We start from the raw sequence: 10,177 nt of genomic DNA, 5'->3' as shown, positions 1-10,177 counted from the left end.
CTTTGCATATCATTAGCATCATGGATATTCATAGAATTCATACTAACAACATTGCAATCATGCTCATCATCCAACATTTTTGTGCCATAAATTTTGTTGAATTATTTTGCTAGCAATTGAGCACAATCATCGGAATCCTTATTCTCAAGATAGACAATATAAAGATAAAGAACAACCAGAGGTAACCCAATCTCCATTTTTTTGTAGTTCTCTTTTTATAAACCAAACTAGTGATGAAATAAGAAACTAAAAGATTCGATGTAAGATCTAAAGATATACCTTCAAGCACTCACCTCCCCGGCAACAGCGCCAGAAAAGAGCTTGATGTCTACTATGCAACTTTATTCTTGTACACTCGTGTTGGGCCTCCAAATGCAGAGTTTTGTAGGACAGTAGCAATTTTCCTTCAAGTGGATGACCTAAGGTTTCTCAATCCGTGAGAGGCGTAGGATGAAGATAGTCTCTCTCAAATAACCCTACAACCAAATAAAAGAAATCTCTTGAATACGATAGCAAATTGTATAGGTGCACTATTTCGGTGAAGAGATGGTGATAAAAGTGTAATATGGATGGTACAAATATATTTTTATAATCTTAATAAATAAAACAGCAAGGTGGAATGATAAAAGTGAGCACAAATGGTATTGCAATGCTTGAAAACAAGACCTAGGGTCTCCGTGAGGGTTTTTGGAATATTTGACGATTTATAGGGCGAAGAGGCCACCAAGGTGGGAACAACCCACTGGGGCGCGCCTGGGGGCACCCCCCAGGTGCTGCTCTGGCCCATTGGATGTCTTCTGGTGCACTAAAAATCCACAAAAAGTTCCGCGGTGTTTGGACTCCGTTTGATAATGATTTCCTGTGATGTAAAAAACAAGCAAAAAATAAGCTACTGGCAGTGGGCACTATGTCGATAGGTTAGTCCCAAAAATGATATAAAGTTGCTATAAAATGATTGTAAAACATCCAACAATGATAATATAAGAGCATGAATACTTCATAAATTATCGATACGTTGGAGACTTATCAGCCCATTGTGTGCTATTTTTCTCGAGAGAAGCCACTAGTGAAATCTTCGGCCACCGGGTCTCTTCTTTATCATATTTGCTTTCGAGATCTATTTTTATTTGCTTTTATTTTCAGATCTATTAATTCAAAAACCCAAAAATACCTTGCTGAATTTTCTTTTCATTTATCAATCTACTACAATTTTATGTCATCAACTTGACAATTTCTGGCACCGTTACCCGAAAGGGATTGGCAACCCCTTTAACACGTCGGGTTGCAAGTATTTGTTCTTTGTGTGCATGTACCGTTTATGTAGTGTTGTGTGGTTCTCCTATTGGTTCGATAACCTCCATCTCATCACTGAGGGAAATACCTACCTTTGTTGTGCTGCATCATCCCTTCCTCTTTGGGGAAATACCGACGTAGTTCAAGCCGACATCAAGAGGAATTTCTAGCGCCGTTGCCGGAGAGACATCATCAACATATACAAGGTTCCTAATAAAAAATCTCATCTCCTTGCAATTTACATTATTTGCCATTTGCCTCTCGTCTTCACAAAAATTTGCCATTTTATTCGCCCTCTTTTTCATTCGTCGTTTTCTCGTCACATCTCCTATTTTGTCACCAAGAGTGACACTGGCATGGCAGAAACAGATGATGGCGTAACTTAGTGAATACATGAACTCCTCAAACTACGGTCATCACCGAGAAGTATCCCGATTATTGTCACTTCGGGGTTGCCAGATCATAACACATAATAGGTGACCATAGACTTGCAAGATAGGATCAAGAATTCACATATATTCATGAAAACATAATAGGTTCAGATCTAAAATCATGGCACTCGGGCCCTAGTGACAAGCATTAAGCATAACAAAGTCATAGCAACATCAATCTCAGAACATAGTGGATACTAGGGATCAAACCCTAACAAACCTAACTTGATTACATGGTAAATCTCATCCAACCCATCACCGTCCAGCAAGCCTACGATGGAATTACTCACGCACGGCGGTGAGCATCATGAAATTGGTGATGGAGGATGGTTGATGATGACGGCGGCGACGAATCCCCCTCTCCAGAACCCCGAACGGACTCGAGATCAGCCCTCCCGAGAGGTTTTAGGGCTTGGCGGCGGCTCTGTATCGTAAAACGCGATGAAACTTCCTCTCTGATTTTTTCTCCATGAAATGAAATATATGGAGTTGGAGTCGAGGCCGGTGGAGCAGCAAGGAGCCCACAAGACAGGGGGCGCGCCCTATAGGGGGTCACCCCCCACTCTCGTGGACAGACTGTGGGCCCCTTGGCCTTCATCTTTTGCCAGTATTTTTTATATTTTCCAAAAGTTAACTATGTGGATTTTCATGTCATTCCGAGAACTTCTGTTTCTGCACAAAAATAATACCATGGCAGTTGTGCTGAAAACAGCGTCAGTCCGGGTTAGTTTCATTCAAATCATGCAAGTTAGAGTCCAAAACAAGGGCAAAAGTGTTTGGAAAAGTAGATACGTTGGAGACGTATCAACTCCCCCAAGCTTAAACATTTGCTTGTCCTCAAGCAATTCAGTTGATAAACTAAAAGTGATAAAGAAAAACTTTTACAAACTCTGTTTGCTCTTGTTGTTGTAAATATGTAAAGCCAACATTCAGGGTTTCAGCAAAGATTATGGACTAACCATATTCACAATAACACTCAGGTCTCATGTTTACTCATATCAATGGCATAATGAACTAGCGAGCGATAATAATAAAACTCGGATGACAACACTTTCTCAAACAATCATAATATGATATAACAAAATGGTATCTCGCTAGCCCTTTCTGAGACCGCAAAACATAAATATAGAGCACCTTTAAAGATCAAGGACTGACTAAACGTTGTAATTCATGGTAAAAGAGATCCAGTCAAGTCATACCCAATATAAACTAATAGTAATGCACGCAAATGAAAGTGTGCTCTCCAGCTGGTGCTTTTTAATAAGAAGGTGATGACTCAACATAAAAGTAAGTAGATAAGCCCTTCGCAGAGGGAAGCAGGGATTTGTAGAGGTGCCAGGGCTCAATTTTAAAATAGAGAGATAAATAACATTTTGAGCGGCATACTTTCATTGTCAACGCAACAACTATGAGATGGCGATATCTTCCATACTACATGCATTATAGGCGGTTCCCAAACAGAATGGTAAAGTTTATACTCCCCCACCACCAACAAGCATCAATCCATGGCTTGCTCGAAACAACGAGTGCCTCCAACTAACAACAATCCTGGGGGAGTTTTGTTTAATTATTTTGATTTGCTTTGATCTTTTGGATCATGGGACTGGGCATCCCGGTTACCAGCCATTTTCTCATGAATGAGGAGCGGAGTCCACTCCTCTTGAGAATAACCCACCTAGCATGGAAGATACAGACAACCCTAGTTGAAACATGAGCTGCTCGAGCATACAAAACAGAATTTCATTTGAAGGTTTGGAGTTTGCCACATATAAATTTACTTGGAACGGCAGGTAGATACGGCATATAGGAAGGTATGGTGGACTCATATGGAATAACTTTGGGGTTTATGGAGGTTGGATGCACAAGCAGTATTCCCGCTTAGTACATGTGAAGGCTAGCAGAAGACTGGGAAGCGACCAACTGAGAGAGCGACAACAGTCATGAACATGCATTAAAATTATTTTACACTAAGTGCAAGCACGAGTAGGATATAATCCACCATGAACATAAATATTGTGAAGGCTATGTTGATTTTGTTTCAACTACGTGCGCGAACATGTGCCAAGCCGAGTCACTCAATTCATTCAAATGAGGATACCATCTCATCATACCACATCACAATCATTTTAATAGTATGTTGACACGCAAGGTAGACCATTATAACTCATAGATAATTAAGCATGGCATAAGCAACTATAATCTCTAAATGTCATTGCAAACATGTTTATTCATAATAGGCTGAATCATGAACGATGAACTCATCATATTTACAAAAACAAAAGAGGTCGAGTTCATACCAGCTTCTCTCATATCAATCAGTCCATCATATATCGTCATTATTGCCTTTCACTTGCACGACCGAACGATGTGTATAATAATAAAAGTGCACGTGCATTGGAATAAGCTGGAATCTACAAGCATTCATTTCAAGAGAGAAGACAAGGTAATATGGGCTCTAAATTAAATCAACCATCATGCATATGAGAGCCACTAGACATTTTCAATATGGTCTTCTACTCTTGACCCCTAAAGAAAGGAAAAAGAAATAAAACTATTTACATGGGAAAGCTCCCAACAAGTAAAGAAGAACGAGAAATCTTTTTGGGGTTTCCTTTAATTATTACTACAGGCATGAAAATTAAACTAACTATTTTTTTGGTTTTTTTATAAGGTTTATCAAACACACAAGAAGAAAACTAGAAAAAGAATTTAAACTAGCATGGATAGTACAATGAAAGAGTATGAGCACCGATGGCTAGAATAGTGTGTGAACATGAATGTAAAGTCGGTGGGAAATACGTACTCCCCCAAGCTTAGGCTTTTGGCCTAAGTTGGTCTATGGCCATGTATAGCCTGACTAATATCCATAGTTGTAACTGGGGTCGTACTGAGATGCAGCAGTCATTGCCTCCTCAGCTGCTGCCTGACGGTGGGCTGCTTCCACCCTCCTCTCGTGTTCATTTGCCTCCTCCCTGGTGACAACATATCTTTGTTTTACCTGATAATCAAAAAGGGTAGGAGCAGGGAGAGTAATATGGACAGCATGACGTCTATCAAAGATTAGTCGATACTGGAGGAATTGGTCATTCCTTTCAAGGTTTTGATGACTAATCATAGCATTATGATCTAAATAAGCAGGGAGCAACTCCGTATCATTTTCATGTATGGGTATCTCAAGATAATTAGCCACACGGGTTGCATAAATTCCTCCGAAAAAGTTTCCAGCTAAACCATTATGATGCAACCTACGTGCAACAATTGCCCCTAAATTGTATTGTTTATCACCTAATACAACACTCTTGAGAACACAAAGATCAGGGACACACATGTGACATGCTTCATCTTTACCATTAATGCATCTACCAATGAAGAGAGCAAAATAATGTATAGAAGGAAAATGAATGCTCCCTAAGGTAGCTTGTTCTATGTCCGTAGATTCTCCCACAGTGATATTAGCAAGAAAATCTTTATATTCAGATTTACTAGGTTCATTAACAGTTCCCCACTACGGGAGTTTGCAAGCAGTAGTAAAATCTTCTAAGTACATGGTATATGATTTATCATAAATATCAAACAGGACATTTTGAGAATTGCGCGAAGATGTGAATTTAAACCTTCTCACAAATGAATCAGTTAAATATTGGTACTGCGGGCACTTATCTTGCATGAATGCCTCAAGGTCGGCATTACGCACATATGCATCAAATTCATCCTCGATACCCGTTGCAACCATGAATGGCTCTGACGGCCATTCACAAGGCCGCACATCAACTTCCCTTGGTGGTTTGTCGTCCAGCTCACGTATCGCGAGCCTGGGTCCTTTCTTTCATTGAAGAACCACCTTGATACATTTTCCTAAACATATTTATTTTTCTGCAATATTTCTGAAATTTTTAGTAACTTCAAAATAAAAGTAAATCAAACCGAGCAAGATTGACAACAACTACTCCTACAAGTGCCTAGAATCCATATCATGCATTATAATTACTTGGGACCTCATAAATTTGACATGCAAGCTCAAGAACAGGGTCACCAAGGCAGCAAGAATTTGCAATGAATAAAGCACTAGAACAAAAACTAATTGGACCAATGGAGGAGTCACATACCAAGCAACAATCTCCCAAAGCAGTTTTGTGAATGGGGCTTTGAGCAAGGAGATCGAAAATCGCAGCACAATGAGCTAGAACTCGTGCTTGAGCTGGATGATGATTTTTTTGGGAGGAAGAAGAAGTGTGTGGGTGCAGGAACAAGTGGAGGGGGTCCACCGTGGGTCCATGAGACAGGGGGGTATGACCTCCACCCTCGTGGCCAGGTGCTTGACCCCCCTGCAGTATTCTCAGTGCCTAAAATCCTCAAATATTCCATAAAAAACCATACTAAATTTGCAGGGCATTTGGAGCACTTTTATTTTCGAGATATTTTTTATTGCATGGATAATTCAGAAAACAGAAAAAAAAATTATTTCTACTTTATTTATTCTAAGTAACATAAAGTAAAGAGAGGGTACAGGAGGTTGTGCCTTCTAGTTTCATCCATCTCATGATCATCAAAAGGAATCCACTAACAAGGTTGATCAAGTCTTGTTAACAAACTCATTCCGAATCACATAGAACCGGAGAAATTTCGAAGTGACACTATGTTACCTCAACGGGGATATGAACATCCCCAATAACAAGAATATCATACTTTTTCTCTGCAGTAGGAAGAGGAAATTCAAAACCACCAAATATAATTGATGGAATTTTCCCAATAGAATTTATGCTGTGAACTTGAGGTTGTTTCCTCGGAAAATGTACCATATGCTCATTTCCATTAACATGAAAGGTGACATTGCCTTTGTTGCAATCAATAATAGCACCTGCAATGTTTAAAAAGGGTCTACCAAGGATAATTGACATACTGTCGTCCTCAGGAATATCAAGAATGAAAAAATCTGTTAAGATAGTAACGTTCGCAACAACAACAGGCACGTCCTCACAAATGCCAACGGGTATAGCAGTTGAATTATCAGCCATTTGCAAGGATATCTCAGTAGGTGTCAACTTACTTAATTCAAGTCTACGGTACAAGGAAAGAGGCATAACACTAATACCGGCTCCTAAATCACATAAGGCAGTTTTAACATAATTTCTTTTGATAGAGCATGGTATAGTGGGTACTCCGGGATCACCAAGTTTCTTAGGTATTCCACGCTTAAAGGTATAGTTAGCAAGCATGGTGGAAATTTCAGCTTTAGGTATTTTTCTTTTATTAGTGATGATATCTTTCATATATTTAGCATAAGGGTTTAATTTAAGCATATCAATTAAGCGCATGTGTAAGAAAATAGGTCTAATCATTTCAGCCAAGCGCTCAAAGTCCTCATCATCCTTTGTCTTGGATAGTTTAGGAGGAAAATGCATGGGTTTCTGAACCCATGGTTCTCTTTCCCTACCATGTTTCCTAGCAACAAAATCTCTCTTATCATAACATTGGTTTCTTGATTGTGGGTTATCAAGACCAACAGCAGGTTCAATTTCGATATCATTGTTATTACTAGGTTGAGCATCTACATGAACATCATTATTAGCATTATCATTAGGTTCATGTTCATCTCCGGATTGTGTTTCAGCATCAGAGATAGAAGTATCATTAGGATTCTCAGGTGTTTCTACATTAGGTTCACCAGAAGCATGCAACGTACTATCTTTTTTCTTTTTCTTCTTCTTAGAAGAACTAGGAGCATCTAGATTATTCTGAGAATCTTGTTCAATCCTCTTAGGGTGGCCTTCAGGATACAAAGGTTCCTGAGTCATTTTACCAGTTCTAGTAGTCACTCTAACAGCAAAACCAGGTTTATTATTTAATTCATCTAGCAATTCATTCTAAGCCTTAAGTACTTGTTCAGCTTGAGTGGTGACCATAGAGACATGTTTACTAGTAAGTTTAAGTTCACCCTTAACTCTAGACATATAATCACTCAAGCGTCCAATCATATAAGCATTATTTTTCAACTGTCTACTAACATAATCATTGAAATTTGCTTGTTTATCCATAAAGTCATCAAACTCATCTAAGCATTGGCTATGAAACTTAGTAGACAGAATTTCAACTTTATCATATCTATAGAGAGAATTTACCTTCACTACCTGTGTCGGGTTATCAAGACGATATGTTTCTTCAGGTGGTATATTAAGACCATGTATCTCTTCAATAGGAGGTAAATTCTTAAGGTCTTCAGATTTAATAGCTTTTTCTTTCATTGATTTCTTTGCCTCTTACATATCTTTGGGACTGAGAAATAGAACATCTCTCTTCTTCGGAGTAGGTCTAGGAATAGGCTGAGGAGTTGGCTCAATTGGTTCAGGGATTGTCTCAGGAATTGGCTCAGGAAGAGTCCAATTATTTTCATTTGTCAACATATTATTCAATAACAATTCAGCTTGGTCGACTGTTCTTTTCCTGAAAACACAACCAGCACAACTATCCAAGTAGTCCTTGGAAGCATCGGTTAGTCCATTATAAAAGATATCAAGTATTTCATTTTTCTTAAGAGGATGATCAGGCAAAGCATTAAGTAATTGGAGAAGCCTCCCCCAAGCTTATGGGAGACTCTCTTCTTCGATTTGCACAAAATTATATATTTCCCGCAAGGTAGCTTGTTTCTTATGAGCAGGGAAATATTTAGCAGAGAAGTAATAAATCATATCCTGGGGACTATGCACACAACCAAGATCAAGAGAATTAAACCAAGTTTTAGCATCACACTTTAATGAGAACAGAAATATCTTAAGGATGTAATAATAGCGAGACTTCTCATCATTAGTAAACAGGGTGGCTATATCATTTAACTTGGTAAGATGTGCCACAACAGTTTCAGATTCAGTGCCATAGAAAGGATCGGATTCAAGTAAAGTAATAATCTCAGGATCAATAGAGAATTCATAATCCTTATCAGTAACAAAGATAGGTGGAGTGGCAAAAGCAGGGTCATGTTTCATTCTAGCATTTAGAGTCTTTTGTTTCAGCTTAGCTAATAATTTCTTAAGATCTAATCTATCATTGCAAGCAACAAAATCTCTAGCAGTTTCTTCATCCATAAAATAACCCTCATGAACAACATGCAATTCATAATTAGGGGGAGAACCTTCATCATCGCTTTCATCAATAATTTCATTTTCAATTATTTCATTCTCTCTAACCCTAGCAAGTTGTTCATCAAGATATTCACCTAATGGCACAGTAGTATCAGGCATAGAAGTAGTTTCATCATAAGTATCATGCATAGCAGAAGTGGCATCATCAATAACATGCGACATATCAGAATTCTTTGCAGTAGCAGGTTTAGGTGTCGCAAGCTTACTCATAACAGAAGGAGAATCTAGTGCAGAGCTAGATGGAAGTTCCTTACCTCCCCTCGTAGTTGAGGGATAAATTTTAGTTCTTTGATCTTTCAAGTTCTTCATAGTGCTCAACAGATATAAATCCCAAGTTACTCAAAGAATAGAGCTATGCTCCCCGGCAACGACGCCAGAAATTTGTCTTGATAACCCACAAGTGTAGGGGATCGCAACAGCTTTCGAGGGTAGAGTATTCAACCCAAATTTATTGATTCGACACAAGGGGAGCCAAATAATATTCTTAAGTATTGGCAGTTGAGTTGTCAATTCAACCACACCTGGATAACTTAGTATCTGCAGCAAAGTATTTAGTAGCAAAGTAGTATGATAGTAATGGTAATAGTGGCAAAAGTAACGATAGCAGTTTTGTAGTAATTGTAACAGTAGAAACGGAAAAGTAAATAAGCAAAGCACAATATGTGAAAAGCTCGTAGGCAATGGATCAGTGATGGATAATTATGTCCGATGCAATTCATCATGTAATAGTTATAACATAGGGTGACACGGAACTAGCTCCAATTCATCAATGCAATGTAGGCATGTATTCCGAATATAGTCATGCGTGCTTATGGAAAAGAACTTGCATGACATATTTTGTCCTACCCTCCCGTGGCAGCGGGGTCCTAATGGAAACTAAGGGATATTAAGGCCTCCTTTTAGTAGAGAACCGGACCAAAGCATTAGCACTTAATGAATACATGAACTCCTCAAACTACGGTCATCACCGAGGAGTATCCCGATTATTGTCACTTCGGGGTTGTCAGATCATAACACATAATAGGTGACTATAGACTTGCAAGATATGATCAAGAACTCACATATATTCATGAAAACATAATAGGTTCAGATCTGAAATCATGGCACTCGGGCCCTAGTGACAAGCATTAAGCATAGCAAAGTCATAGCAACATCAATCTCAGAACATAGTGGATACTAGGGATCAAACCCTAACAAACCTAACTTGATTACATGGTAAATCTCATCCAACCCATCACCGTCCAGCTAGCCTACGATGGAATTACTCACGCACGGCGGTGAGCATCATGAAATTGGTGATGGAGGATGGTTGATGAT

The sequence above is a fragment of the Triticum aestivum genome, chromosome 7B (genome assembly GCF_018294505.1).
Source record: "Triticum aestivum cultivar Chinese Spring chromosome 7B, IWGSC CS RefSeq v2.1, whole genome shotgun sequence".
NCBI lineage: Eukaryota > Viridiplantae > Streptophyta > Magnoliopsida > Poales > Poaceae > Triticum > Triticum aestivum.
Note: the sequence above shows the minus strand (reverse complement) of the source record.